The following is a 25,731-nucleotide window of genomic DNA, read 5'->3' as shown; positions in this document are numbered from 1 at the left end:
AGTGTGTTAATTAGTGCTATCATTTTGAATGGAAACATATTGCTTGTGGTGTGGCTTTTGTGAGCAGCCTGGCCCCCACAGAGTGAGTGTGAATGTCCCTAACTAGTTGGGAAACAGGAGGAACTGGCTGGGGGATCAAAATGCAAGAGGGGGGCTTCTCAGGTTGAACACAGCCACAGAACCCCACAATACAAGAATGCAATGAGGTTGACTTCCAGACCTAAGCAGATTCCTCCATCATCAGTGTTTGGTGGGGAATGTGCAATAATAGGCATACTGCTACAGTGAAATAGAATCCCATAGAGGACTTCTTCCCAGAACATTCTCTGACACATGAGACGCACACTCCTAGGGATCAGTTAGACAGTGTCACTGAAGGAATGCCCAGCTAGAATAGGAAACCTTCCTGACAAGGACACAATGGCCAGCTAGTGTACTGGGGTCAATTTGGAAGAAACTGCAGTTCATCAATTCACCACATGGGACAGCTTTATACAGATCTAGCAGTGGCTCTCCAAATGTTGTTTGCATCTAGTCCCCATCAGCACCAGCCAGTATGGACAATGGTAAGGGATGGTGGCAGTCCAGCAGCATCCAGTAGACCACAGGTTATCCATCTCAAGTCCACTGTTTAGGACAGGAGCTCTTCACCACCTGCTACCTGAGATGCTTTGTAACTGAAGTGACAAGGGACTAAATTCAGGACATGCAAAGCTGGTGCTTCACCACTGTGCTATAGCCCTTCCTACTGGAAAACACAATCTAAGCAGTGTTTTGGAGGTACTTCACTAACTGCCAGTGAGTAACTGCGCAGAAGCTCCAATATAACAACTAGAGAGACAGAAAGACAGCAACTTGCTTGAGGTAAAGCTCTGTATGCAGAAGACCTTTGCTGAATTAATCAGAATAGTCATGAGCAGCTCCTGCAAAAAAATATGATGATGATGATGATGATGATGATGATGATGATAATAATAATAATAATAATAATAATAATAATAATAATAATAATTCCTTGAGTATATTACTCAAAGCAACCCGAGTAATGCATTCATCAGATTCTGCTCAATGAACTCTGGTGGCTTATTTCTGTTTTCTCATCTAATTTCCTCAACCGGAAGTCTGCCAAAAATGGTAAATGATGCTATTAAATAAAGGAGACCAAGGTGTCAGTGGGGCTGTAGCCAAATGGCTGAAGATTCTTGACAACACAGCCACTTAGCGGTAACTTAAGTCAAGGGCTGGTTTTGTTTCTGTGGGTTTTTTTTAGTTTAGGAAGCGATGGGTTTTGATTGGACTGGGGAAATGGGGTGGAGAGATGTATTTGGCAAAAGGTGGGAATAGACTCAGAGGTGGCTTCATTAAGATGGATGGATGGGAGGTGGCAGCTCCTCTATGCTGAGCTATTCAAAGTGAAATGGGATAATTGCCACCGTTGCAACGAGGCTGATCAAGCTGAGAGAAACAAGGTTTAAATTGTACCAATCACTCCTAATCCGGCAGAGTTATTAACAGAGTTCTACCCTGGTGAGACTGCATCTGCTAACTTGAGATAATGATTTATATCACAATTTATGAAAGTTCCAATTTATCCTAATTCAATAAGTGAAGAGGCAGCAAGCTCTGGGGAGCCACAGATGCCGATTCAATCACGGCCTTTCTCCCCTACCTCCAATGACTTTCTCCAGCAAGGAGGAGGGGGAAGAAGCAGCACTTCCTTCACATTACACCTTTCCTCTTGGTAAACCCATGAACAACCAAGTATTTGGAAAAGGATGCATTTCTAGGGTTTGGATGTGGGTTGTTTTAGGGCAAATGTTTTGGCATAAGAACATAAGAACCACGCTGCTGAATCAGGTCACAGGCCTATTTAGTCCAGAATCCTGTTCTCACAGTGACCAACCAGATGCTTATGGGAATTATACAAGCAGGAGCTGTGCAACAAGGAGAATGCAAATTTCAGCTAGTAGAAATGCTATTCAGCTTACATTATTTTTATGATTTTAGAATAAGGATGGGGAATCCATGGCTGTGTGTGCGATGAGGAACCTGTGGTGACTCTCCATCAGACCTGATCAACAGGCCTTAGCAAGGCTGATTGATATGAATTGGAGTCCAACAACTTCTGGAGAGCCACAGGTTACGTATTCCTAGTTTTAGAATGTAAGGTTCATTATGTTGGATGTTAGCATCCAAAATGCACATGTAAAGGGTCGTAGAAACCTGTGATGTCATACACTTTGTGAAAGTTATTTCAGTTGGTTCAGTTATCAACAGTTTTATGAGTCTTAGCAGCCAGAGTGGCAGGAATGTTGTGTTGTGCTGCTGTCTGCCTCAAAGTCAGAGTATGTCAATTTGTAAATAGTTACAGGTAGGTAGCCGTGTTGGTCTGCCGTAGTCGAAATAAAAGAAAAAAAAATCCTTCCAGTAGCACCTTAGAGACCAACTAAGTTAGTTATTGGTATGAGCTTTCATATGCATGCACACTTCTTCAGATACACTGAAACGAAAGTCACCTAGACCCTTATATATAGTGAGAGGGTGGGGAGGGATATTACTCAGAAGGGAGGTGGGAATGGGTGATTGGCTGATAGGTGTGGTAAACCTGTTGAGGACTGTTAATGACTGCAATTGGTCTTACAGGAAAAAGCAAGGGGTGAGATGACTAAAAATAACTTTATCATGTATAATGAGATAAGAATCCAATGTCTCTATTCACACCAGGTCTCTCCATGGTTTTAAGTTTGGTAATAAGTTGCAATTCAGCAACTTCTCTTTCCAGTCTATTTCTGAAATTCTTTTGTATTAAGACAGAATGTGCAGAATGTCCTGGGAGATTGAAGTTTTCTCCTACTGGTTCCTCTGTCTTGTAATTCCTGATATCAGATTTATGTCCATTTATCCTCTGGCGTAGGGTTTGGCCTGTTTGTTCAATATAGAGAGCTGAAGGGCACTCTTTCAATTTGTAAATGTTAGTTGGTCTGTAACAGTTTAATCTATGTAAAATACTTTAGCAACTAAAAGAAACATCCACCTGCATTGTATATGTATTTAATCTGAAAGTGCAAGTATATTAAGTAAAAGTTATATGCTCTTTAAACTTTACATGAGAGTGTCTTGCATAGTTTATATAGGAGGGAAAAGAGAACTAAAGGGTCAAACAACCCAGGGCTGCCTTCTGCATACTCCGCAGATAGAAACTACAGTCTAATTTCCACACACTATCCATTATGCATTGTCACATTTCTCCAAAATAAAGGAATTTGGGTAGTTTAGTCTGGAAAGGACTATAAGAGGTTCTTTGATAGCCCTTTGCAAATGGCTATCACATAAGAGAGAGAAAATTTGTTTTCGCTTACTCTGTAGGGAAAGTCCCAAACAAAAAAGCTCAAATTACAAGAAAAGGATGTTCATCAAAACAGTAGGATGATCTTTCTGATAGTACAAGCTGTTTAGACAGAGGAGCAATCTTTCTGTTCTGCTGACAGGAGTGTCAGCAGCTGGTGATTCGTCTGAAATTTCCCTCCCAGGAACCCCCTCTAGATGTTTTGGATGATGACTTCTACCAGCCCCAGCTAGATTTTACTTGCTCATCTTACTTACATTTGGGATTTGTAATTGAGCAGTATATTCAAATGGGGTTTAGGAGTCCACCGCCTCCATCATTTTTGTGCTGTGTTGAATGTGGAAAACAAAACTGTATGTTATTGGTGTCGGAATGGAATGCTGATTTAAAGAAACAGGTACATTTTTCTGGAAGCAGAGACTGTCAAGAGGGAGAATAATAAAACCCAAGATGGCAGAAACACCGCTGAATGTCTCTTTGATTGTCGGTATTATGTAAAAATTACTAGACAAGCAGCTGATAGAATTAAGAGCTGGGATGTGTGGCATGTTAAAGGAGATTGGATTAGAGAAATATCAGACTGAAGAATCTACGGGACCTGTGCAAAAGGATGGTGATCCAGGACTGCTTGAACCTGAAAAAGTAAAGTCAAAATGCACAGCAGCAGATGCTGGAATGGAGTGGACATCAACATAGCTGTCTGGAGAATTTGATCAGACAAAGGATGCCATTGTGCTAGAAGAGAAACAACCAGAGATGGCAGAACACATAAATGATGCTGTTGTGCCTCTGGAAGAAATGAATGGAATTATAACCAGAAACATTAATAAACAACTGTAGATGGCAAAGCTGAGAGAGAAATGCCCTTGTGTACAAGCTAAAGTAAACACAGAAGAAGCTCCCAAAATTTTGGTGATCGACTTGGGAAAATAATTGAAAAAAATGGGAGGAAAGTGACTTTTTCTTTTCTCTTTAAACCAGAATACAGAATCATGGCCAACAGCAAATCAGACTGGAATATATGGAATTGGGTATGAATCAATGAAGAGATAACAAATAATTATGGACTATCATACTGTTGGGATTTGTTTGAACCCTTGGAGAGAAACTCATCATATTAGATTGGAAAATGACTATGATTTAACGATAATAAAAATTGAAGAGCTTTGATTGGACTTTTTTTGGGGGGGGAAGGGTGAATGCGAGAGGACTGGTAATGAAGATTGAAAAAATATCATCTAGCAGATGGAGAAATAGCTGGACAGTAGTACAGCCAGATGTTATCCTGGAGTGCATAGTCTGAATATTTTGAATAACTGTTACATACGTAATTGGCAGACAGAGAACTGGAAGCCCTTCTTATTTCTTTTTCTTTAGTTCTTTTATATCTTGCTTTTCTATGACTTTCCTTTTTCATTATTTATATTTACATTTTGTTTTGTAATTTGAGGTTCTCTATCTTGGATTAAGGAAGATACACATAGGAAAGTGCTAGATCACGGGTAGGTAAACTAAGGCCTGGAGCCTGGATCCAGCCCAATCACCTTCTAAATTCGGCCCAGCATGTTTTTACATGAGTAGAATGTGTCCTTTTATTTAAAATACATCTCTGGGTTATTTGTGGGGCATAGGAATTTGTTCATTTCCCCCCAAAAAATATAGTCCGGCCCCCCACAAGGTGTGAGGGACAGTGGACCGGCCCCCTGCTGAAAAAGTCTGCTGACCCCTGTGCTAGATTGAAGATGAAAGCCCCTGTGTGAGGGGCAGGGCGGAGAGGATCTCCCAGAGTGGGAGGCTAGGGGGAAGAGGGGGAAGCTCCCAAGTGAGAACTGGGAAGGTTCACTCTTCTGTGTGTGGAATAAGGGTTAAGATTTCGTTTTAATAAATCTGATAGAGTGCTTTATAATTTCCTTTTATTCTTCTCTTATTTTCTTCTTCATTTCATTTCATTTCCCTATTCCTTCTTTTTATCTTTATTTTCTAGATTAGTGTGACTTTTATTGTATTTTAAGTTGAAAACTGTTAGTAAAAAAGTATTGAAAAAGCAAAACGAAACATCTGAAGGGCACCAGGCTATCAAAGGCTGGACAAGAGAAATAAAGAATTGTTTGAAACAACTTTATTTTTGAGAACCTCTCAGGAAAAATTGGGAAAGAACTTCTAGGTTTAGGGAATAACCTGGGTCATGTGTCTTTAAGACAAGTTGTAAAAATTACCGACATCGTAATACTAAGGGAATCTCCAAATTAAAATATTATATAATTACATGGATTAGATGGTGCACTTTAATTCATTATAGTTGGATAGCAGTCAAATAGTAGAATTCTCCACAAGCCATTTAAATATTTTTTGAAAATTATTTATTTAAGGTGGAAGCTTTTTATTTTTCTGTTATTAGCAGCATTGGCAGTGGAATCACACCACTGAACTAGTGTGCTGTTTTGCAAATGAATAAAAAGAAAAAGAAGGCAAACTTGTTTCATTTTTTTTTTTTTTGTAAAATATTCCAAAGTACTGTTTCTCGTTCTACGCCACCATGATATGAGCAGGAAAAAATTTCAGAAGCACAGAGTCAACATCTAGGTGGAATCCTCCAGTGGAAGAGGATTTTGTTACTAATTTTTTTTCTGTATCTATCCCCCCCCCCCGTAAGTTGCCCCAATGTCAGGAATGGGCAGGAGCCTGAGGAGTGGGCAGAGGAGAAAGGATGGGAGGAGGGTGTTTTGGAAATGGGGCCAGTAATTTGTGGAGTTCTGTGCCACCTGTGCAGCAGCTGTCAGTAATGAATAAATGGGGTTAGAAGCAGGAGACCGGGTGGCCAGAGACAGGGGAAAGGAAACAAGAGAAGAACTGTAGGACGTTCCAGGGCCACAAGAGCATGCAGAACTCAAAGAGAGAGTCATGTCTGTGGAATCCCGTAGGTCACCCCCTCAATTGTTGCCTGGTGTTTGAGCATATCATGTCAGCCAAGGAAGTCTGGAGTGGGTGGAGCTAGGCTGTTGCTCCAACCGTCCAAGATAGGACACAGGTCAGGTGAGAGGTTGCCTAGATAGCTAGTTAGTGGGGAGTGATATTGTATATCACCTATACATTGGGAAGTGATGTAACTGAGCACTTCAGCAATAAAGAACTGGAAATCCAGTCACTTGTCCTGGTTGGTCTGGGTATGAATCTGAACACCCAGACACACAACTAAATGCATTAAAAGCCTAATTTGCTGGATTGGCAGAAGGGATTGCCAAACCCTCTGTGATATGCAGATATTGAGCCTAGTTTTGCAGAAGTCCAGAACAGTTCCTAAAGATGTAAAATAGGGATAGAAACAGAGTATTCTGACTTATACTATATATTGTGGCCAAAAACAAAGACAAAAGAAGCACCATCTTATGCTTTGACTATATCCTAACTGTTTAAATACAGTGGTACCTCAGGTTACATACACTTCAGGTTACATACGCTTCAGGTTACAAACTCCACTAACCCAGAAATAGTACCTTGGGTTAAGAACTTTGCTTCAGGATGAGAACAGAAATCGTGCGGTGGCAGCAGTGGGAGGCCCCATTAGCTAAAGTGGTGCTTCAGGTTAAGAACAGTTTCAGGTTAAGAATGGACCTCCAAAACGAATTAAGTACTTAACCCGAGGTACCACTGTAATAGAATCACACAATCATAGAATTGTAGAGTTGGAAGTCGATCCCCTGCAATGCAGGAATCACACCTAAAGAATCGCTGACAGGTGGTCACCCAACCTTTGTTTAAAAACCTCCAACGAAGGAGAGTCCACAACTTTCCAAGGTAGTCAAACAGCTCTTACTGTCAGAAAGATCTTCCTAACGTTTAGTCAGAATCTCCTTTCTTGTCATTTGGATCCACTGGTTTAAGTCCCATTCTCAGGAACAGCAGAATAGAGCACTACTATCCCTTCCCTTGATCTGGACACTACTTCCATTAAAGCAGTCTACAATAGCACTGGCCTTGGGGGGTGCTGCATCACACTACTGACTCAGAATCACATTTGCTACTCTGCTTGCTTTTACATCAGACCCTGGCCACCTCTGGAATGCAGCCCCTGAAAAGTTGTCTGCAGGGAACAGAGACATTGGCCTGAAAAGGTTTCTATGGTCCTGCCTTGGGGTTTCAGACAGGAGTCTTTCCAAGACCTACCTGCACATTTTTGAAGACAGGAGTGCCTGGTGTGCTCTGGTCCATGGGGTCATGAAGAGTCGGACACGACTAAACGACTAAACAGCAACAACAACCTGCACATTTTATGGACTGAACTTGGAACTTTTAGCATGCAAATCAGCTGTACTGCCATACTACCAATGAGCTACAGCCCTGCATGGGACAGAGCCAAGGCCTTAGTATCTTCTTCAAGTTGAAAAAGCTTCACAGGCTCTCCCTCACTCTCAGATGCCTCCTCCCCTCCCTCCTCCTCCTCTCCCTTTCAATCCAAGTTTTGAAGTAATTGCTTTCAGCTCGTCGTGTGCCAGATGTCACCACCGTTAGACATTCAATCTGTAACAATGAGGGAGACATTAAAAAAAAACCCCACCAGTGACTATTAAATATTTATCAAGATTATCTTGCTGACCTTTATTTTTATAACTGTTTGCACACTCACAAGGTGCTGGCAAGAGAGATAGAGAGAGAAGGAAATAGCTTCAAATGCACCCACGCCTGTTTTCTGCTCACCATGGTCCCTTTTCCCTTTCCTCTTTCTGAATCCTCCTACTGTTGAGTATGGAAAAAATCCCACCAGGCTGACAACTTGGCAACATCAGAACAGGCTGTACACTAAATGGGAAAGAGCATTAATTACTACTATTACTTTTAGTGAGAACATATTGCAGTAGCAGAGGGAGGAGGCACCGTGTCAGAATTCTCTGTAGGCCTTGAAGAGGCAACATTGCGGTCAGCAAAGCAGGCAGAAGTGTCCTTCCTCTCCCAGATGTTTGGTCCCCCCCTTGATGTGCCCTTGAAATAAAGTTCATCCTCCCACCCCATAGCAAAATCCTGCCGTGTTTAAATTGGGGCGCTCTGCCTCTCTTCTCCGTGCATTAAGACTTAAAACTGAGAGAGAACTGGAGAGATTTAAGTTGACCCCTCCCCCTGCTTCTTTCTGGTTTGACCGTCATACCTAATTGAATTGCTTTCAGTCACTGCCAGACTTTGATGACTGCCTTAAGAATAAGGCTGGCAAAGTAACAGAGAATGACAGCTGTTTTTTGCAGCTGGTTCTAAACTATGGAACAGGTCAATGGGCAAAAATGAACTGGAGCTTGAAAACAAGGAAAGCATAAATTTAACTCTTGGCTGTGCACTGCCTGACAAGAAACTTGCACAGTCTCTCTCTCTCTCTCTCTCTCTCTCTCTCTCTCTCTCTCTCTCTCTCTCACACACACACACACACACACACACACACACACACACACACCCCAGTTGGTTAGGTCCCAGAGAAACCTGTGGATAAGAGCAGTGCTTTTCAGATGTGTTGCCAATACTCGCTTCCAGTAGCCCTTCATGAAGGAGAAATTCAATTCAAGGCAAAAATTGTCTAATTCACACTTTCCAAAGCACAACCATTCCTTCAAAATTTGCACTTCTTTAATTTTTTTTTCAATGCAGTTCTCCAGCAAGGCAATGTGCACAAGGGTAAAGTGTACACAAAAATACATATATACATGAAAACAACATATGAAAATGAATTATTTATGGGGAAATTGCTTTGCAAAAGAAAAGTGGACATGCTGGGAGGAATTTACATGAAAATGCTTTAATAAAAATAATTCACAAACTGACAAGTAAATGTGAATTTAAGATTAGAAAAAAATGAGTTACTGAGCCAGGGTGTGTTGGTTTCTGCTTTCTTCTCTGTGCAGCGAAGTGCTTGTCACGAGACAGGTTGTTTACATTCCACAGTAAATCACTGTTGGGTTTCTCACGGGAAAGGGAGACTGGATGTGACGTACACTGGTTTCCTGTTTTTCACTGTTCTTTGCAGTTTCAGTTTGTTATTCTCTCCGTGCTTTAGAGGAGAGAGGATGCATTTTCTGCTCCGGCAGAGGCAAGATGTTTTTCTGTAACATACCAGCTTTGAACTGTAAATAAAGCAATATAGAGTATGTAGTACGTACTCCTCATCCTTCCGCTGTGCACGGGACGCTACTGCTTTTCACTAACACATGGTTATGGGCCCAGAAGTCGAATCGGAGTGCCGGCAAAGGATCGGAATGCAGAGGGACAGATCGGGTCGGAATCTGCTCTGCGCGTAAAGATGATTGATGAGGTATGTGCTACTGCTCCGGGCAGCCTGCCAGCTTCTAATTAATGGCTTTATGGCTGGACTTTGAACTTTTAAAGCCGTTTTGCCGGGCACAGGTAAAAGGCTCACAGGCATAAGCTACTATGCTGGGGAAATCGAAAGTAACTTTTAAAAGCGCTTTTGGAATAAAGCAGCTGCAGCTAAGCAGAGCAGCACAGACACAGCTTGTATAAAGCAGCCTGATTTAACGCAGCAGAAATGGCTAATGCCAGAGTCATGATGGCCCTTCAGGATGCTTGTGGGATTCTTAAGCTCAATAAGAAAAACTATGCGGTCTGGGTTCAGTATGCAGAGGCTATTCTGCGGAAAGAGGGTCTGTTTGAAGTTATTACAGACACCCCCCCAGCTCCAGTTACAGATGCATGGGAAGCTAAGGATTCCAAGGCAAGGGGAACTCTTACATTGATAGTATCCCCAGAAGAGCTCTGTCTATTGCGTGATAAGACCTCAGCCAGAGAAATTTGGGACGCTTTGAGAGAGGCTCACTTGAGGACAGAAGCTGGATCCACTATGTTTTACTTTAACAAGCTGCATAATATGGCTCTTGCTGAAGGTGGAGATGTGCGTATACATCTGATGGAGATGCAGAATCTGAGACATGAGCTGCAACAGAGAGGACTCAACTTTCCTGAGGCTGTGTATTCCTTCATGATACTACAATCTTTGGGTTCAGGTTGGGAGTCTGTTGCAACTCAGATTGCTGTACAGCCAACTGCTCAGCTGACAGTGGACTATGTTACTGCCGTGATTCAGAATGAAGCAGATCGCAGGGGTGCTAGCTGCATGGGCAAAAGGGAGACTTCACAGATGTCATCCCATAGTGCAGTGGAACCACCAGATGGCGCCAAAGCTTTGAAGGCAGTGAAATGCTACTCGTGTGGACGTCTAGGCCATATGAAGAGGGAATGCAGAAATCCCAAGGCCAAGACAGAGCAGCACAGCGAAAGCTCATCGCGTGGAAAAGGCCGAGGCAAAGACAAAGGTCCGGTGTCCAGGACAATGCAGCACAAGGCAATGGTCTCACGCTTCACTCCTAAGGTTGCAGAGGCCCAGAAGACGTCTAGATCTTTCTTCGTTGTTGATTCAGCGGCGACCCATCACATGTGCAACGATAAGCGACTGTTCGTGTCTTTTACACCGCAGGAAGGTGCGATTCACCAGGCGGATGACCACACAATTCCCAGTAAAGGCTACGGAACTGTTGTTCTTCACAGTTTGGACTTATCGATACAGAATGTGCTTTATGTGCCAGATGCCAAACATAATCTGCTCAGCGTTGGACAGCTGAATGAGCGGAAAATTGACGTTTCCTTTAAAAACAAAAGGTGCATCATCACAAAGAAAAATGATTATGTGTTGTATGCTGAATATGTTGATCGTTTGTATGTTTTGTATTATGATGATGTTGTGCAGGATAGCACTTGTTGCATTGCAGGTTCTAACAAAAGTTTGCATGCAGAATGTATTCACGATTTTCATAGAAAATTTGGTCATTTGCATTTTGAGGCAGTATCTAAAATGCCTGCATTGGTTGAAGGTATGACTATTAAACCCTGCAGGTACCACATGAAGTGCAAGGCATGCGCAGCAAACAAGGTGAAAATGGCTGCGAAAGGTAAGGTGTCTAGTAGGCAAGCTACAGAACCATACCAGGTTGTTCATGCTGATTTGGTTGGACCACTAGCGCCCTCTTTGGGTGGAAATAGGTACTTCATGGTTCTCATTGATGCATTTTCCAGATATATTTATGTGTACAATCTCAAGCAGAAATCAGAGGCTTTTCCAAGGTTCAAGGAATTCTGTGCTTGGTTGGAAAATGTGCATGGTAAGAAGATAAAGACTCTTTTCTCTGATCGCGGGGGAGAATTCACTTCTCAGCAGTTTGAAGCTTTTCTGACTGAGAAAGGAATTCAACACGACTTGTGTAGTCCTCGCTCGCCATGGCAGAATGGACTTGCGGAACGGGCAAATCAAACATTGCTTCAAGGGTTAAAAACCTTGCTGCATGATGCAAATCTTCCAGAGAGTTATTGGGCTGAATCTCTCTCGTGTTTTGTTTACAGTTACAAGCAGGTTATCTTCAGCGATTGGTTGTACCCCCTATGAGAAGATGTTTGGCAAGAAGCCATACATCAAACACATGAAAAATTTTGGTTCTGACATGTGGGTTCACTCACCACAAAACTCCAAGTTAGACAAGCGTGGATTGCATGGTATCTTTCTAGGTTATCAGAAAGGGTCTTACAGAATAATGATGACTGACTCTAAGACAATTAAGCTCACAAGAAGTGTTGAGTACAATGCCAAGTGGGGGAAGAATGTGGGATTTTTCCAATGTTATCCTGATGACAGTGATGAGACTGAGGATAGTCAAAAGCAACCGCAACAACCCACACCCACTGATGAAGGTTCTGATTCTGAGTCTGAAACTGAATCGGGTGATTCAGAAGATTTCAAGAGTGCGAAAGCCTCTATGCGACCCTCTGAAAGCTCTGATCAAGAATTGGAGGAACCATTGTTCACAATAGGTCGTTTTTCTCCTAAGAAGGAAGAGGAGAGTGTTGAAGACTTAAGGCTAATTCGTAGGTCACAGAGAGCCACAAAAGGCAGACCTCCAAAGAGATTTGCTGATGAGTTTGCTAAGATAGCAGTAACAGTTGTTAAAAGCTCCAAGAAGGTATTTGAACCTTCAAGTTTCCAAGAAATCCAGGATTTGGATTCAAAGGAAGCTGAGCCATGGTTAAATGCCATGAAGGCTGAGCTTGATTCCTTAGAAAGGAACAAAACATGGGAGCTAGTTCCAGTAGTTCCAGGAATGAAACTGCTTGGAAGCAAATGGGTCTTCAAAGCGAAGACTGATCAAAATGGCAAGATAGTCAGACACAAAGCCAGATTGGTAGCCAGAGGTTTTGCACAAGTACCAGGTGAAGACTATCACGAGACCTACTCACCCACAGTGAGGTATGAGAGCATTAGGCTTATGCTCAAGCTAGCTGCAGAGGAGAATCTACACATTAGTCACCATGATGTGAATACAGCTTTTCTGTATGGATCTCTAGATGAATCACTTTATATGCTTCCACCTGATGGCGTACAGGTAAAACAGGGATTTGTTTGTGCTCTGAAAAAGTCCCTTTATGGTCTCAAACAAAGTGCACGGTGTTGGCACACAAAACTCACTGAAGTATTGTTTTCTCTAGGTTTTCAGCAAGGGAAAGCTGATCCATGTGTATTTGTCAAAGAGGAGGGGCAAAAGAAACTGTATTGTTTGTTTTATGTTGATGATCTTTTATTCTTTTGGGAAGATGTCACAATGTACAATAACGCCCTAGCTCAACTGAAAGAGCACTTTGACATGAAAGATCTTGGTGAGGTAAACAACTACCTATCTCTAGAAATAGAGAGAGATCAAGATGGTAACATTCTAGTACACCAGTCACGGAAAATTGCTGATGTGTTAAGCAAACTAAACCTGATGGATGCTAACCCTGTAGACACACCAATGACAACAGGTTATCAGGTAGATGACACTGAAGAAGCATTTTCTGACACTACACTGTACAGAAGTGTGCTAGGCAAGCTAAACTTCATTGCCAGATGTTCAAGACCAGACATTGCTGTTAGCTGTAACTTGCTAAGCAGACAAGTCAACAATCCTACTGTTAAGGATTGGAAAGCTCTGAAACGCATAGCGCGGTATTTGAAAGGCACTATGCATTACAGACTGAGATTTAACAATCAGAAGTCTGGTGGTCTTGAGATATTTGCAGATGCAAGTTTTGGAAGTGACACTACAGACAGGAAAAGTACGTCTGGAGTTTGCTATAAGTACAATCAGGGTCTATTTGATTGGTCATGCAAGAAGCAAACAACTGTTAGCTTAAGTACTTGTGAAGCTGAACTGAATGCACTGTCTTATTCACTTAAGGATTGTGAATGGTTGTTACAATTGTGCAAAGATATGAAAATTCCTGTCAAATGTCCAATCCAGATTTACCAGGACAACAAAGCATGTTTGGCTTTGCTGAATTCTGAAGGTTGTAAGCAAAGCACGAAGCACTTGCAATTGAAGTTGCAACATGCTAGGGATTGTATTCAGAAGGGACTCGTAAAGGTGTCCTATATGCCAGGTAATGAAATTCCTGCTGATGTATTGTCCAGGATTGTATCAAGGGATCAACACTGTACCTATGTGCAGAAGTTGGGTTTGTACTGATATTGTACGAACACGCTGCCCAGAGATGTTCACAGAAAGGGGGAGGATGTTGGTTTCTGCTTTCTTCTCTGTGCAGCGAAGTGCTTGTCACGAGACAGGTTGTTTACATTCCACAGTAAATCACTGCTGGGTTTCTCAAGGGAAAGGGAGACTGGATGTGACGTACACTGGTTTCCTGTTTTTCACTGTTCTTTGCAGTTTCAGTTTGTTATTCTCTCCGTGCTTTAGAGGAGAGAGGATGCATTTTCTGCTCCGGCAGAGGCAAGATGTTTTTCTGTAACATACCAGCTTTGAACTGTAAATAAAGCAATATAGAGTATGTAGTACGTACTCCTCATCCTTCCGCTGTGCACGGGACGCTACTGCTTTTCACTAACAGAGTGTGGGGCTGTGGGGAGCAGGGGGGGGTCATGTTGGTGCTTCCCATTCATACACTCCATTTCATTGGGATGTTTAAGGCTACACAGGCCTCATTTGATTTCTGTATGGTCTTAATGAGGGTTATTTACCTTAGAGTTTCTGGGGGCTTCTAGCCGGTTCTTCTTGCAGGTAGCATTCAATCATGTACCAGCAAATTCAGGTTGCACAATTGAAGTTGATCTGGTGTTCTTGCCAACAAATCTTCTCTCACCTTCAAATCACATTTTCTGTCAAATGTGGTACATTGGAAAGTGTGAGATAAAATTTGCTTGATGCAACATCATTTTGACTGTGAGTCCTGAGACCATGTTGGCTGTAAGTCCTGGAAGACATGTTCCATGTCTTGCAGGCTCTTTTCCTTCTTGCCTGGGAAGGTGGGTCCCTGACTGATTCTAGCTACAAAGGCTGATGCAAAAGTTGAGCAGACTATTGGGCTGAGGTACTGTTTGGTGGGTGGGAGGGAAGCATTCTTACATTTATTGATATTAATTTTTGTATATTTATTTTAGATATTAAGATTTATGTGGAAATTGTTCAGTTTGGTTGTGTACTTTTTGATCTGTTTTATTTATTGTTTATAACTACTTTTGTTATGCTTGTAATTATGTAATTTGTTCATGTTACAAGCTGCCATGAGCATGGTTTTAACTATGGAAAGGTGGCATACAAATAAAATTATGTGTGTGTATGTATTCATATATGTATGTATTTAACCTCTCCTCAAAACAAATTGGAATGAATACTCATTAAATAGCTAGTGTCATCCAATGTCTCAAAATGGCACTGCAAAAACACACAACACATAAAACTAGGTGGTAGTGTGGAAGACAGTGGAGAATTGCAGTGAAAACTGGAAGAACAGTCAAAGTAGTGGCAATGGGCCCTTCAAGCATGCTGAGCTTTAGGTGTTGCCTGACGATAAGGACTTAAGAACACAAGAAAGGGAAAACCCAAAAGCAGTACGAGAGTGCAACAGCAATCTCCCTGCTTGTCAGTCTCAGTAACTGCTATTCCGAGGCATACTGTTTCTGGTAGTGGAGCTAGAACATTGCCATAATGGCTAATACAGTAGTCACTGATAAACTTATCCTCCATGGATGGTACCATCTTTCCCCGAAAGTAAGACATCCCCCGAAAATAAGACCTACTTCCAGTTTTGCCTCTTGATGTAATATAAGGCCCCCCTGGAATATAAAGCCGCCGAAGCTACCGTAAAGCGACTAACTCCTTTAGACTGTAGCGGTGGGCGCCACCACGCAGCTCACTGTTTGGCCGCAGCGCAGCCGGAGCTGTTCAGGCAGTGCAAGGTCTCTTTAAATCAGGGAGCCTGCGCCGCCGCCAGAGCAAGCTCCTGCCTGCTGTTCGCTCTGCCCTGAGTCTGGCGGTCTCACAATTAGACAATAAATGTGTACTGTATTCTTCTTCATGGAAAAATAATACATCCCATAGGGCATCTTTGGGAGCAAAAATTAATATAAGACACTGTCATATTTTCGGGGAAACAGGGTAGGATGACATCCTTTAAAGTCAGCTCAGGCCACTTGGGGACTTGAAGGGTGAGCTGTGGTCTTCCAAAAATCCTACAGCAAAGCAAATTATTTTCCTCCAAGCATTACAGGCATAGCACTGTAGCCATCCAAATACGTTTGCTAAATCTGAAGGGAGGTGAAGAACACGCAGGATCTTTTAGCAATACCAGCTCCCTCCTACTTTGGAGAAGAGCTATAGCTTAGTGGTAAAGCATGTCTTGTGCATGCAGTAGGTCCCATGTTCTATTCTTGATATATCCAGGTATAGCTGTGGATGTAGATGACCTGAAACCTTGGAAAGCCCCTGCCAGCCAGTGCAGGTAATACTAAGTGAGATGGACAGTACAAGGCAGCATCCTATGCCCTTCCTTCCTTCCTTCCTTCCTTCCTTCCTTTCCTTTTTCCAATAATGTTTATTAAGTTTCTTGCAAATATAACACATACTGAAAAACAAATAAAAAATAAAATAAAAAGAGAAATGAAACAAATAAAGCAAATAACAGCAAAAGATATAACAACAAACACATAAATACAATACAAATTAATAATTGATTAAACTTCCAACCTCATAAACATATTACTTGACTTCCTCTAATGCCTCCCACCAATATCATTATTCAAAAACAATATTCCAATTATAGTCAAGTTTCTTAACTTTTCTTAACCTTCTAAATCTCATTTATTTAATTAAATCCTAATTTAATCCGAGGCCTAATTGATACTTTCAGGTAACTTCTAATTTTTAATGTTACAATATCTATTCAAATACTCTTTAAATTTCTTCCAATCTTCTTGATATTCCTCTTCTTTCTGGTCAGGATTCTTCCAGTGCAGTCAGCTAGCTCCTTGAAGTCCATCATCTTCATCTGCCATTCTTCCACAGTTGGTAATTCTTGTGTTTTCCATTTCTTGGCTATTAAAATTTGAGCAGCAGTTGTGGCATACAAAAATAATTTAACATCTTTCTTGGGCAATTCCAGACCTATTATTCCAAGAAGAAAGGCCTATGGTTTCTTAATAAATGTATATTTCAACATTTTTTTCAGTTCATTATAAATCTTCTCCCAGAAGTCTTTCACCTTGGAACAAGTCCACCACATATGGAAAAAAGGTACCTTCTTTTTCTTTACATTTCCAACAAAGGTTAACACTGTTGCGATAAATCTTTGCTAGTTTTACGGGGGTTAAGTACCATCTATACATCATCTTCATAATATTTTCCTTTAACATCCATCCTTCCTTTCCTGACTGGATGATTTTAAGGAGAGTGCCCTCCTCTAAACCAAGCATCCCCAAACTCGGCCCTCCAGATGTTTTGGGACAACAACTCCCATCATCCCTAGCTAACAGGACCAGTGGTCAGGGATGATGGGAACTGTAGTCCCAAAACATCTGGAGGGCTGAGTTTGCCTATGCCTGCTCTAAACCCTCAATCTCACTCAGATTGTTTATGATAATAATATATTTTTTTTATTTATACCCCGCCCTCCCAAGCCAAGGCCAGGTTCAGAGCAGCTTACAAGCAATAATAAAAACAAGATGAATGATTACAACTTAAAAACAAAAATAAAATACAACATTAAAATAATGGAACATTAAAATATTAAAATGTAGCCTCATCGAAGGAGAAGGAAAAGAAAAAAGAAAGAGAGGGAGGGAGGGAATCAAATTGGCTCCAAGCCAAAGGCCAGGCGGAACAACTCTGTCTTACAGGCCCTGCGGAAGGAAATCAGATCCTGCAGGGCCCTGGTCTCATGAGGCAGAGCGTTCCACCAGGCCAGAGCCAGAGTTGAAAAGGCCCTGGCTCTGGTTGAAGCCAATCTAACTTCCTTAGGGCCTGGGACCACTAGGGTGTTGTTATTTATGGACCTTGAGGCTCTCCGTGGGGCATACCAGGAGAGGCGGTCCTGTAGGTACGAGGGTCCTAGGCCGTGAAGAGCTTTAAAGGTCAAAAGCAGCACCTTAAATCTGACCCTGTACTCCACCGGGAGCCAGTGCAGCTGGAAAAGCACTGGGTGAATCTGCTCCCATGGCAGAGACCCCGTGAGGAGCCTCGCTGCAGCATTCTGTACCCGCTGGAGTTTCTGGGACAGCTTCAAGGGCAGCCCCGCGTAGAGCGAATTACAGTAGTCAAGCCTGGAGATGACCGTCGCATAGATCACTGTGGCCAGGTCGGGGCGGGAAAGGTAAGGGACCAACTGCTTGATGTGGCGAAGGTGGAAAAATGTCGCCTTGGCTGTTGCTGTAACTTGCGCCTTCATGGAAAGGGAGGCGTCAAGAATTACACCCAAACTCTTAACAGAAGGCAATGGCACTAATTGGGCCCCCACAAGAGAAGGGAGTTGGTCCCTCATCCCCATGCCATCCCGACCTAGCCATAGGACCTCTGTCTTCGAAGTATTTAGTTTCAATCGGCTCCCACGAAACCATCCAGCCACAGCTTCCAAGCATCTGGTCAGTGTGTTCGGGGCCGAGTCGGTGTGGCCATCCATCAGCAGATAGAGCTGAGTGTCATCAACATATTGGTGACAGCCCAGCCCAAAGCTCCGGATAATCTGGGCAAGAGGGCGCATAAAGATGTTAAAAAGCATTGGGGAGAGAATTGCGCCCACCGGCACTCCACACACCAGGGAGAGGCGCGATGACATTTCCCTCCCTAGTGCCACCCTCTGTCCCCGACCAGAGATAAAAGAGCACAACCAGTTACGGGCTATGCCCTGTATCCCCATGTCTGTGAGGCTGAAGGGGTCCACCTGGGTCCACTTTGGAGAGCCAGGCTGTGGAGCCATTTTATAAGCTGAAAGCCATCTTAGAAAGCAAACTAAAAAGCCAAAAGACAGTTCTCTCTCCCCTGCTTGCCCCTGCTCTTTGCAAGAGGATGTGGTGAGGGGATTTTGGAGCTGTTCTGAGAAACTGCCCGTTTGCTCAGGATGTAGCCCACCACAAAGCTCTAAAAGAAGACTTACACCTGAACCTGTTAAAACCACAAACACAGGTGGGGGTCGAGGAGTATTTACTGGAACCAGTAAAGAGATCAGAAAGATTTTAAATTCGCAGCGCCACCTAGTGTATAGTGCAACTTGGAACCGAAAGGCCATCATCAATTCTTTAATTGGTTGAGCTTCAATGAATATGAATGTGTAAGGGGTGTGTCAAGGGTTGAACCATTGTTTTGCCTGAGGGGATAAAAACTGTTTGCCCCTGGTGTTCGTGGGCATTCTCTCATTTTTCCTGAATGCACCCCTTTGCTTTATTTGTCTGACAAATTAAACCAAAGTCAATAAAACCTCTTTTAAAAATATTGCTGCCTGGAATTTTCCATTCTGGTCTATATTCTGAAGTCTCTAACATTTCTGGTGCCACAGGTGACTCGGATAAGGGACCTTAAGTCCCAAAAGACCAGAAGGCAGCTCCCTTGTCCTTTTCTGGGCAGGGTACAGCCGAGGGCCAAGGGCAAACTACTCCTTGCGCGCACCGAGGCTTTTCTTCGGAGGAGGGCGAAGCCAACTTGACCCTTCTGCTGGATCCTGGGAGAGAAGGCAATGGATTGAAGGACCGAGGTTGACAGGACAGGGCAGAGTCCAGCCGGCTGGGGTGAGTACATGGGAAAAGGGCCCTGAGGACATAGGAAACCTCCTTTTTTAAGGAGAAGGGAGATCTTGATCACATCTCCAACGTGGCCAGTGGCATTAAGGGGAAAAAGGATTGTCCCCTGATAACCACCCACGTTAAGGTATTAGGAAGAAGGAAATGGGGCAGAGGGAATTGGCGTTGGTGTTTGTGTGTTGTATGTTGTATGTTCAGATACTCCAGTGAATGAATTTGTTGAATGAGTGGCCAGGGTTTAGCATCCCTTTGGCCAAGCGAGTGCAGGGTTGTGCAGTTCCTAGTAGGGCGACCTCACCTAGGTCACAACCTGAAGCATGTGGAGAGTGGAAGGAATTTTGAAACCCGGTTAGGAGCGAAGTATCTGAAAAAAAAAGGGGGGTCTGAAGCAAGCCAATGTAGTCCTTTTGAATGCTTTTGATTTGGCCCAAAGTACTTACAATCAGAGAGAGGAGGCCTCAAAGGAACAACCACCCCCAAGGTTTTCTGATGCCTGTTCCTCAGTCATCAGTCATCAAATCTTTCAGAAGCATAGGGGCCCTAGCTGGGACAGGGCAACAAGGAGTATCTCTTTGAGGCTGAGTAGTTAGTTAGAGAAGAGTTTCAGACTCAGATGCAGCTTTGGGAGCGATGGAGGGGATCGCTCCAGAGATCCCTTAGGTTATTCAAGTTGGTATATTGCACTAGGATGCATACAAACCTTTCAGATCTCTAAAGGAAAGAGTTCAGCCAGGCAAAGTTGGAGGGTTGTCTGCTGAGTTGTGGCTTTGGTAACAAGGCAAGCCTCCTAGTTTTTCCATAGCCCAGTAGTGAACTGGGAAGCACATGAGCCTTGCAGACCTCCAACAGTTTTGATCCCTATAGTAACTACAGCTTGACCAGGGAGGACAAGCTAAATCCCAGAACTTAGTTAGGGAAGAGCTGGGTACCTCTGTGACCAGCGGCAGTTTGGAACACATTAGGGAAACCACCAGCAGTGTCCTAGTTTCTCTGATGACCAGTGAGAGGTGGTCTATGGCTAGGAAATACGAAATGGTTTTAGACCTATAGCAGTTATAGCTGAGACAGGGAGGGCAATTTAATTGGTGTCCTTAACCAGGCACCAGCTGGATGTCTCAGAGTTCAGGTGTGTCTCAGAGAACACTGCAGCAGACCCCAGTTTGAGGCTCAGGCAGAGGAGCCTCAAGAGAAGACCTGCATCTTTGTGGCCACCACAGTTGACAAGTTAGTTGCCACAGAAAAAGGATGAGGGAACAGATGAAAAAACAAGCTGGACACTTGAAACTGACCACAGGGTGTGACCAGCCAAGGTCAGATGTCTGCTGGGAGAACTACTAGAAGTTAAAAAAACAAACACAAAAACAACTGCATAAAAGTAAAAGAGAAGGAAGAACTTTCTCCATTTAACTTGGATGAGTTTGTGAACATGGATGAAGTTCTAGAGGTTCACGTAATAATAGAGACCCCCCCCCCGACTGAAGAAATATAAGACTGATCAATGCAAATTAAAGGAGGACAGGCAGGAAAATGTTGGTTCCAAGTGCCCTGCCCGTGGGAGGACAGGGACAGCCCCATATCCCCAAAGCTCCACCACTGCCTCAGTATGTGGCCCCGGGAGCCGAAGCAGGAAAGGGGGGGGGCTGCCAGACACCCCAGAAGTAGACGAGGCAGAGCCCAGTGACCAGATCCTGGACAAAATATACCCCAACCTTAAAGAATTGAGAGAACAGATGGGCAAATACAGAAGTTCGACCCCCTATGTATCGAGAAACTGCAGAAGCTTATCGCAATGTTTGAGCCAAAGCATTGGGGAAGTACATGAGGCAGGAGAAGCAGAAGTCCTGACCCCCCTTCGTGTAATTTGGGACAATCCACTCCCTGCGCCTCCGTTCACCCTCTATTTGTCCCCTTCACCACCATTGATTTGATGAATTGGAAGACCCACACCCCTGCGTTTGCTGAGAAGCCCCAGGCAGTTGTGGACTTGCTGTCCTCTATATTTGCAGCGCATGAGGCTACCTGGACAGACTGTCAGCAATTGCTGAGCACTCTCTTTACCTCAGAGGAAAGGAGGAGAATTAATACACAGACTTTAGAATTTCTTGGAACGCCTGATGGAGGCATACAGAATTTGGACCCCCTTTGACTCTGAACTCCCTGCACATGAGTTAATGGTAAAAGCCTCCTTCATGGGACAATGTGCAAAGGACATTAGAACCAAAATCCAAAAACAGTCTGGGTTCCAGGGCATGTCCAGATTTCAGATCATGGCCATCGCCCAGAAGGTGTTTGAACAAAGAGGAGAGGCTGAGAAGAGGGAGAAAAAGCAGTGGAGGAAAGAAAAGGCAGCAGTGTTAGGCACGGCAATGGCTCACACGCCAGGGACCCGAGGGGTCCGCCGTAGCCATTCAGAGACCCGCAGCCAAGGAGGAAGATGCCTGCTCAGTGATAGCAAGGCCATGAGAGTTACCCCTGTGAAAGGCTGCATGGAGCCAATTGGGAAGCCTGGTCAAAAATGCATGTATTACTGGCTGGCAGAAAAGCAGCTATGGGAAAGTACACAGGCTGAAACAGGCTTTGCCCAGCCCATTAAGAAGTTTACAGGTGCAGTGGTGGCTTGTGAAGGAGACGTGGCTGATGCTCTAGAGAAGCCCTGGGTTGCGTGGCAGGGACTGAAGACGGCATGTCAGGCCGCAGTAGAAGCCAGACCAGAGGGACCAGAAAGCCCAGAGGGGCCTAGAGGATGCCCAGAAAGAGTACCAAGCCCAGAGGGGGCTGAGTACCAAGCTCAGAGGGGGCTGAGGCTGCTTTGGGAAGTTGTTTCTACGGTTCAATGCATCTGTGTGATGGACTGTGTGTTGGAGAAAGGCTGAAAAGGCAGTTGCAAGTTGTTCCTCAGGCAGCAGAGCACCCAAAGAGTGGGGTGCAGGCCAGGCAAGCCATTCCAAGAGTTCTGAGGAGGCCAAAGTCTCCAAGAGTTATTTGTCCTTTGAGGTGAAGTCCAACAGCGAAAGGCATTGCCATGCAATTGGCAGCTGGATGCAAGGCTAACATCTATACTGATTCTAAATATGCCTTCTTAACCATGCATGCACATGGCGCCCTATGGAAAGAGTGAGGCTTGATTGGAGCCCATGGAAAAACTCTGAAATATGTTCCAGAAGTTGAGACGCTACTAGAAGCTGTATGGGCCCCCAAAGAAATTGCTGTAATGCACTGCAAAGGCCATGGCAGAGGTCCACCAGTGGGCACCACCGCCCTCAACCCAGCTACCCTGTTGCCGGTAGGAGAAGGTGAGAAGCAGACGCACGATTGCATTGAGGTTATGGACACAAGACTGGACCAGGAGAAGTGGCCAGAGGAAATCGGTTGGCAGACAGAGTGGCCAAGGAAGCAGCCCGGGAACCAGCCCCAGCCTCAGTTATTGGAGCAGTGGTTCCAGAAGGGATCTTAAGCACTGCTGACAAACCAGATACTATGTGTCCACCCACATGAGGCCAGATGCCACAACCAAGCAGCTGGAGAAGTATGTCTATATAGCCAACCTTTATCAACTGGCAGCCCAGATTTCCAGGAAATGCCTGCTATGCCAAAAGAATAATCCCAGAACTCACTCCAGATGATGTGGAACCACGTTACACCCTTGATGAACAGCAGTGGACCAGCCAAGAAGGAGTAACGCTCCAGGAAGGACCAGATAGCCGTGTTTTTGGTGCCCCAGCATCTGGCCAGCATGATTGTGAAGAATTACCACGAGTCCACCCATTTGGAAAGCCCAGCTGCTAAAGCACACTTTGGGAGAATACTCTACATCCCCAACCTATCACAACTAACTGCTGCTATAACTAACTGCTGCTATATCCCAAAACTGTGTCCTGTGTGCCAACCAAGAGACTGAGACTAACTTCTATATGGCAGGCCACCTCCTTTCGTCCGAGACGCCCCCCGCCAGTTTGGGGCAGATGAAAAAATCACATCACCCAAGGACAAGTGCAATCCCTTTGTTTGTCGTGTGTGTGTTTGCTTCCTTTCCAGGTACTCCCTCGAGCGTACACCGTGCAGTCCCGCGGCAGTCTCCCTGAGCCGGTTCACCAGTTCCAGCCGGGTGACAGCGTCTACGTGAAGGAGTGGAGGCAAGACCCCCTCATCCCCAAGTGGCGAGGTCCGTACACCGTCCTTCCCTCCTCCTCAACTGCAGTGAAAGTAGCCGAGGTGATCCCCTGGGTACATCACACGTGTCTGGACGTGCAAGAGAAATCCTGCTGACCCTCTGAAGCTGATCATCACCTTGTGTTTGACGCTACCAGGTGAAAGCGTTGAGCCACGGGCAACGAGATCCTGCGACTAATCATCACAAGGACAGTCACAAAGACTTTCTCTTTTCTCTCTTATTTTCTTAATTGACTTGCTCTATGTCTTATTGCCCTGACCCTACCGAGCCATACCGACCCTATTGGCCTGCTGACCTCTGCTATGACTGGTTTGTCTTGCCGGTGTTAAGAGACGGCATACTCGTTGGCTCTTGGGAACGAGGGTTCAATAGGGCGGCCGCAGTACAGCATCCCACTCTCCCACTGTGGCTCTTTATTCACTGCATTGCCCAGCGCACTTGGATGTGGCTCCTCCGGGGAGCTGCAGGTTCGGTCGAAATCTATCGAGTTCTAGACCGCTCTTGTCGTTGTGGGAGAATAGCCTGCTGGTTGCAGGGTAGAGCACTGTACCAACCCCATTTGATAAACCAGGCCCAAATCTTACTCCAGGTGTTGCATGGGAGGGTGTCTGAATCAGGTGCACATTAAAATTACTGAACAGGTGCCTGTAAATTCTGCAGCCCCACCTGTGGTTGTCGTGGTGGCTCAAGCCTCCCAAAACCCCAGGATTTCAGCCTCCATATGTCCTGGTCAGAGGCCACGAGGGTGCGCCACCCAGTGGGACTGGCAGATAGACAGACAGGGCACCTAGTTCCGGAAGAATTGGATGGGAGGGGTGCCCGAGGGCAGCGTCCCCAACATAGAAACTTGCTCTCCAGCAAATTTAGAGGCACCACTAGGACTTTTGGTATTGGGACCAGAACCCCTTGATATAGTTACCCCTTGTGTCAGGCCGTTGCAGGGGTGGATATATTCTTGTGGGTGCATGGTGATATATGAAGAGGGAGAAGCCCCTTTTGGGTATAGTACTCTCCCAGGAAACCACAGGGGTCTCCACCCACCGGGAATAGTTGGGAAGTTGATCCAGGTGGTAGGAGCTTCCGAAATAAGGTGGAAAATAACCCCAGAGGCCCAAGCGTTTATAGACTACGAATATCAGTGGGCCCTTCAGCAGTAAAAGAATATAAGGAATGAACCCCGAGTATTGGTGCGAGGAACTATGGAATTATTGGGGTTGGTGGGTAGGCGTGGTATGTACTGCCTTACTTCTTTGGATGCTCCTGTATTTTTGCTGGCATTGGCCAAAGCGGGAAAGAGTTCCCTGGTCTCCCCTGCTAACTTTTCCTGTCTAATGACTGAATGGGGCGTCCTAGACCCCTACACTAGGTGGTTCCAAACGTCTGAGATGGTAGCCCATTCTGCCAATAAGTCAGAATGTCTGGTATGCACCATGGCCCCAACAGATGCCACGAGTGGACTACCACTCCTCCCACTGCCACTTAACCGTTCCGCCATTCACAAACGAACATTGGTCAATGCAGCTACATGTACGCATGTCCTGGCTCTCTATGATGTGGTACCTATAGGTCCATCAAAATGAAAATGCAGAACCATAAATCAGTCGGCATTTTCATGATGGAAAGGGGGGAATGAAGGGGTCCACCTGGGTCCACTTTGGAGAGCCAGGCTGTGGAGCCATTTTATAAGCTGAAAGCCATCTTAGAAAGCAAACTAAAAAGCCAAAAGACAGTTCTCTCTCCCCTGCTTGCCCCTGCTCTTTGCAAGAGGATGTGGTGAGGGGATTTTGGAGCTGTTCTGAGAAACTGCCCGTTTGCTCAGGATGTAGCCCACCACAAAGCTCTAAAAGAAGACTTACACCTGAACCTGTTAAAACCACAAACACAGGTGGGGGTCGAGGAGTATTTACTGGAACCAGTAAAGAGATCAGAAAGATTTTAAATTCGCAGCGCCACCTAGTGTATAGTGCAACTTGGAACCGAAAGGCCATCATCAATTCTTTAATTGGTTGAGCTTCAATGAATATGAATGTGTAAGGGGTGTGTCAAGGGTTGAACCATTGTTTTGCCTGAGGGGATAAAAACTGTTTGCCCCTGGTGTTCGTGGGCATTCTCTCATTT

At 44.5% G+C, this 25,731-nt stretch overlaps 3 long non-coding RNA genes across 3 annotated transcripts in view; all 3 read left to right on the top strand.

Annotated features, from left to right (window-relative positions):
* Positions 1–25,731, top strand: part of LOC309361588 — a 434,430-nt gene that overhangs the window by 379,148 nt on the left and 29,551 nt on the right. The gene's annotated exons all lie outside the window — the stretch shown is intronic.
* Positions 2,288–25,731, top strand: part of LOC309361592 — a 30,195-nt gene continuing 6,751 nt past the window's right edge. The window contains exons 1-2 of the long non-coding RNA XR_014164542.1: positions 2,288–2,371; positions 16,883–16,947. This is a non-coding gene — a long non-coding RNA (uncharacterized lncRNA). The remainder of the gene's footprint in view (positions 2,372–16,882; positions 16,948–25,731) is intronic.
* On the top strand, positions 9,253–14,211 carry LOC309361605. The gene is made up of 2 exons (XR_014164555.1): positions 9,253–9,339; positions 14,092–14,211. It is a non-coding gene; the product is annotated as an uncharacterized lncRNA (long non-coding RNA).

This window comes from Podarcis melisellensis (genome assembly GCF_964234715.1).
Source record: "Podarcis melisellensis genome assembly, chromosome: Z".
Taxonomy (NCBI): Eukaryota; Metazoa; Chordata; class Lepidosauria; order Squamata; family Lacertidae; genus Podarcis; species Podarcis melisellensis.
The sequence above is the reverse complement of the archived record's forward strand: the minus strand, read 5'-3'. Positions and strand labels throughout refer to the sequence as shown.